This window comes from Poecile atricapillus, chromosome 3 (assembly GCF_030490865.1).
Source record: "Poecile atricapillus isolate bPoeAtr1 chromosome 3, bPoeAtr1.hap1, whole genome shotgun sequence".
Lineage (NCBI taxonomy): Eukaryota > Metazoa > Chordata > Aves > Passeriformes > Paridae > Poecile > Poecile atricapillus.
In genome coordinates, this window is record NC_081251.1 from 33,841,600 (window position 1) to 33,847,599 (window position 6,000).

Sequence of the window (6,000 nt, forward strand, 5' to 3'; positions counted from 1 at the left end):
ATTACACTGGAATATCTGTCAACAACTCGCAGCCTTCTCAGCTCTGTCTGGAAAAAGTAGCTTTTTTCACAGAATCATAGAATATGCTGCGTTGGAAGGGACCCACAAGGATCCGTAAGTCCAGCTCCTGGCCCTGCACAGCATCATCCCCAAGAGTCACACCAGGTGCCTGAGGGCATTATCCAAATGCTTCTTGAACTCTGTCGTGGTTGGTGCTGTGACCCCCTCCCTGGGAAACCTGTTCCAGTCTCCAGCCACTCTCTGGGTGGAAAATCTTTTTGCTGTAAACCTCTCCTGACACTACTTCATGCCATTCCCTTGGTCCTGTCACTGTCACCAGAGAGAAGAGCTCAGTGCCTGCCCCTCCTCTTCCCCTCATGATGAAGCTGTAACTGCAGTGAGGTCTCCCCTCAGCCTCCTCCAGGCTGAACAGACCAAGTGCCCTCAGCTGCTCCTCATGCAGCTTCCCCTCAAGGCCTTTCACCACCTTTATCCCCATCTTTGGACACTATCTAATAGTTTAATGTATTTCTTACACTGTGGCACCCAAAAGTGCCCCCAGCACTGGAGGTGAGGCTGCCCCAGAGCGGAGCAGAGCAGGACAATCCCCTCCCTTGCCCGGCTGGCCTTGCTGGGCCTGATGCCCCCCAGGACAGGGTTGGCCCTCCTGGCTCCAGGGCACTGCTGGTTCATATTCAATGTGCCATCGACCAGGACCCCCAGGTGCTGCTTTCCAGCATCTCATTCCCCAGTCTGTCCATACATTCAGGGTTGGCCTGTTCCAGGTGCAGAATCCAGCTCTGTCCCTTGTTGAACTTGTCCAGCATTTCATTTGTCAGGGTCTCTCCTCAGGGCCTCCTTGCCCTGGAGGGAGTTAGCAGTTCCTCCCAGTTTTGTGTCATCACTTGCTCAGTATCTCTTCCAGTCCTGCCTCCAAATCATTTATGAAGATGTTGAAGAGCACAGGGCTGAGGAGCCCTGTGGAACAATCCCAGTAGTGACAGGTCATCAGTCTGATGTCACCCTATTCACTATAAGCTTTTGTGCCCGACCCTCTTGTAGATCCTTTTCATTATATGATAAACTGTAGACTATTTTGACTTTGAAAGTTTTCAGAATTTTAATCTTTATTCAGTCTGGGAAACAGAAAACATGATCATGTTGAGTTTATGATAGATGTCAACTGTCAGTCTGTGATACACTACTACTAACCTTAATTATCAAATCTTATTTTTTTTTTTCAGAGCAAGTTGATTTGATGTTCAGTTCAGAAATTATACAGCCAAATGTGAATCTGAGCATATGCTATCAGTGAGCTCAGGCACGCCAAATGGATTTTCAGTGTTTAAAGAGAAAGGGTAATGCAGAGCCCTAGTTAAATTCCCTTTCCAATTATTTATGCATATGGTCATCAAATTTTTTCCTGTTACAAACACAAGCTATTTTTCCATGCTTTCACTGACTATATTAGAACTCAGATTTTTATACTGTATCCCTGATGCTACTATGAAGAACAAATTTTGCATTCTGCATAAGTAGTTGTTGTAATCTTAGCTCTATGGCAAATGAGCATCATTCTCAGTGTAACTCGGATGTCTTACAAAACACATTTACAGCAAAAATTAGCAGATTTTATTTTGAATTACAGGTGGTGGTATTGTCTGCAAGGCTTTACTTGTTCATTTGAGTGCAGCATGCTGGAAAAGAAATTAGCAAAATCCTAATTGGAAGAGCATCAGAAGAAAAGTTAGAGGTTGCTTTTCTTTCTTCATCTTCCTTTCCTATTAGCTTGTATCAATTATCATGCATTCTTAGATGAAGGAAGTTGCACACTCACACACAAAAAACACATTGAGGCATAAAATAACAGAAGTCCAGACTATTAAGTGTTTTGGAGTTGCTAGTTGGTTTAATATGAGAATATGTTTTTAAATACTGTAACACTTTCTCATGTAGGAAGCAATTTCTTCAGTGCGCTTGTGTTATTTAACTTAATAACTTTGGGTCACTTTACAAGTTTCTTAAATATGAATTTTTTCTTTCCCCCTAGTTCAGTGTAACCAAGACAAATAGTCATTAATAGGCTAGACCACTCAGTTAACACCACTTTTCAATTATTGACCAGGAGGAATTTCCTTGTGAGTAACGCCTTACTGTTGAATTAACATTAAGATGTTGAGGGAAAAAAGTCACCCATATCATAGTTTACATTGGAAAAGGCAGGTATATTAACATTTCTAGCAAGCCACTGTATTATACTGAGCCAGTTTGAATGCACAGGGGACAGAGAAATAGCTAGGCACTTTTTATGGAAAAAAAGTGTCAACATCGGCACATCAGCCAAGAAATACTTATATGCTTTCCTTCTCCTCCTTCCCTTTCTTCCCCATCCTAGAATTTCTCTTGTCTTAGGAGTTTTTACTTGTATTATATTCCTTAGGGCATGGATAAGTTTTCTAAACAAATCCAGCTGTTCCATAATTGTTGGTTATTCTCACAGACAAATGTATGTTGGCTGTGCTGGTTCTCAATAATAGTTGAGGATATGGGGTGAGAAAACAGACTATAAAAAGAGTAAGAATTAAAAAGCTTAAGTTTTCCTAATCTGTTACTTATTTCCCTCACTGAGTGCATTAGATAATAACTGCTAATGGTATAATTTGGCCCAGGTTTTCACTCACACATGTGTGCCAAGTATCAGTGGCCTGATTTTCAGAAGTAAGATACTCTCTCCAAGACATACAGACATATTAAATGAATATGTAATATTTCTAGGAATGGGTAAAATTTGCAATGTCTACATCCTCATTTAGACCCACCAAAGGCAGAATTCAATTTGGATCATACTCAAATTTGGGTAGCTATTTGGAAATGAGCTTCCATGAGTTTAGAAAATAACATTGTCTGGAAAAAAACCCAAAAAACTCTGTTCTTACAAACCTAATATGTTTGCCTTGCCAAGACTTTCCCTGAGTCAAGTAGCTCTTCATCACCTGTAGTGTAAAACGATCTATAATGTGAATGCCTGTGAATTTCAAGAGGGGAGTTTCTGAATCTAAGATTTCAACTTTGAAGAGCTTGTCTTCTCTCACTGCCATCTCTTAAATCCATGTAGAAATAAAACCAGTAAAAGGTGACAGGGAAAACTCTTACAACTGTCAAGAAACAACCAGGAAAAGTTAAATAAATGCTATTGGAATTAGAAATATGAGTTCTGAAATATTAATTATTGTGTTAAATTCATCAGTGTGCTGGTTTCATGAAACACATTTAACATTTACCTGCGTCAGTGGAAGCCAATCCCATGCCCATGCTTAATGCCCAGCGAGCTGCCTCACAGCCACTTACAAAACTCTTAAACAGAGTGATTGCCTTTATCTAGGTATGACTAGGGGAGGTTCACAGAAATTGAGACAACTTTAGGTTATCACTGTTTCAGACAAAAGGGTGTCTGATTACCCTTCTCAAGCCTAGAAAGCAGTCCTAATTCTATCAAATAAAAATGGGTAAAGATAGTGGTGAAAACATCTTTCAATTGATCCACTTTTTGAAAGGACTGCATATATTTATACAAAACCCTGATTTCCACTGTCCACACCCATTTACATACTTTATGGATACAGAAAGAGAGCATGAGGTGCTTTCACAGAACAACAATATGGTTTTAGAACATTGCTTGACAATGTTTAAAAATTGTCATAACATGACATACAGAACACATGACAATGGAGAATAAGGTTGACATTATATGAATTATAAACTCTGTGAAGTAGAAGATGGCATTTTCAGCATATTTAGATATGTACTAGCAGTATAGGAAGATTTTTCATTACCATTTCCATGCACTATAATTACAGCTATAACTGTATTTACCATAATTTTAAACCACTGTCTCATATTACTTTTTCCAAGTTTTCAAAGTCAGTTTCAAAAGTATAATATTAAAATTATAATTTTTTAAAAAATAATGCCTTAATATTCTAATTGTTCATACCAAAGATAAATGTATATTTAGAGAAACATATTTAAGACTCAGTAGCAACTCCTCCATACCCTCAAATTTATACAACTTATCAGTCATGCCTCACAACATAATTGCACAATATAGTCATGTCCATAAATAGCTGGGCAATGCCCTTCATAAAAATATTCCTTCAATATTTTTGAGGTGTTTGTTGACAGAATTAGATGGTCTTTTCCATCCAAGTGTTGGGTGCAGCACTTGTAGACTCATCTCGTCTATATTCACCACAGCAAGTGTGAGGAACAGGATGTCTGGCTATTGCAGAGTTTTTCATAGGTTAGGATGAAGCTATCTCTACCTACATGTTTTTAAGATTTAACATGAGCTGAGATCTGCACTGACACAACAGAACAGGATTATTCCCCAGTCTAAAGAGTTTAAACTATAAATTCTGCAGTTAAACATTTAGCTGCAGTGTAAACATATCTCTGGGGACAAGTTCTCACTGTAAGGATGCACAAATGTCAATGGGAATGTACCAGTAAATGCTAAAATATGGACCAGACTTGTCCATAAAGTTTTGCCCAGATTATGAGCATTAACAGAATGGGGGGAAAGATGAGGGAAGCATATATTTAAATCTAATTATTTCACTGTGTTTATATTTTGCTTCAAAAACACTTCATGGATTAGTATATGTAGAACTAGCAAATATTTCAAATTGGATACATTTTGAGTCATTCAAGAGTGAAAAAGCATCTTAAACAATAAACCTAGGATTTTATACCTTCTATGTATATACTGTACAGAACCAGACAAAATTTTCATTAAAAAATTAATTCCTAAAAAATCCTTTTCTAATTTTAAAGTTAGAAACATTATAATTTTCTATTATTATTAATTGGAAATACTCTGGAGTGTTTTGAAGCATTTAAGATTGTATTTATGTGGCAAATTACATACACAAGAAAAACACATTTCGTGATGGAAGCAGACACTTTAACTGTAACATAGCCACGGGCACCATTATAATCATGAAGACCTCACTTGAGATGTCCTTTCTGCATGCACACATTGATTTTTAAATACCAATTAATAGTCAACAAAAGGACAGATTCAAGCAGCTTATACCAGCAGTTCCTAGCAACCTACAGAATTAATTCACTTATCAAGAAGACTTTAATCCTGCTTCCACTGATTATGAGTCATCATAAAATCCATGCTTTAGGGGATGAATTGTATAAATCACAGTAGCTACTGTACTATGAAAATAAAACTGTAGGGCTGGACAAAATATGGTTTGACTCTTCTAGGTTTTAGCTGTAAAATCTCTGTCACTCTATAGACCCAGCTCCAGCTCAGATCTCTTAGCTTAAATTCCCAAGGTGGAGACCACATTTATTTCCACTCTACATTTATTGCTTCTAACACTATGAACCTTCAAAATGAAAAATATTATTTTTCTAAACAGAGAAATGCCTATGGTTAACCCTGCACTTTTTGTATGTTAGCTTTAGGAAAAGGCCATAGGGTGCATACTGCTCCTATGAGAGTCCAGCTGCCCCACATTTTGATGCCCCTCAGATACTCCTTCAAGCATTACTGTAGGGTCAGGTTTTGTGTGATAGGAGAGAAAAGTCACTGAAGTCCTGGGTCTCAAGGGTCAAAACATGTTTTCTGCAATGCCAATGGAAAAATGCAAAATGAAATCTACTTCAACTTTTGCTTAAATGAAAAATGAGCAGAACTGAATTTAAGGAAATGGTACAAAAAAAATGGCTGACTTCACTGTCTTCAGTAACAGGGTTTTGATTAAAGAGTTGAAGAAATGTGGTGTGGAACTGGAATATGTACAGCATGTATCCTGTCTTTTTTTTCTGAAGTGGGACTATAATACTGACAAGCAGACACTCAACAATGGATGTTTATAGCATGTCTTTGAAAAAAATTACTTTCAGCAGACAGACATGCCAGAGCAGCAAGCTGCAATCCCCCATTTATGGCAGCCCTGCTGCAGTTGGTGTCCTGCAGCCGTG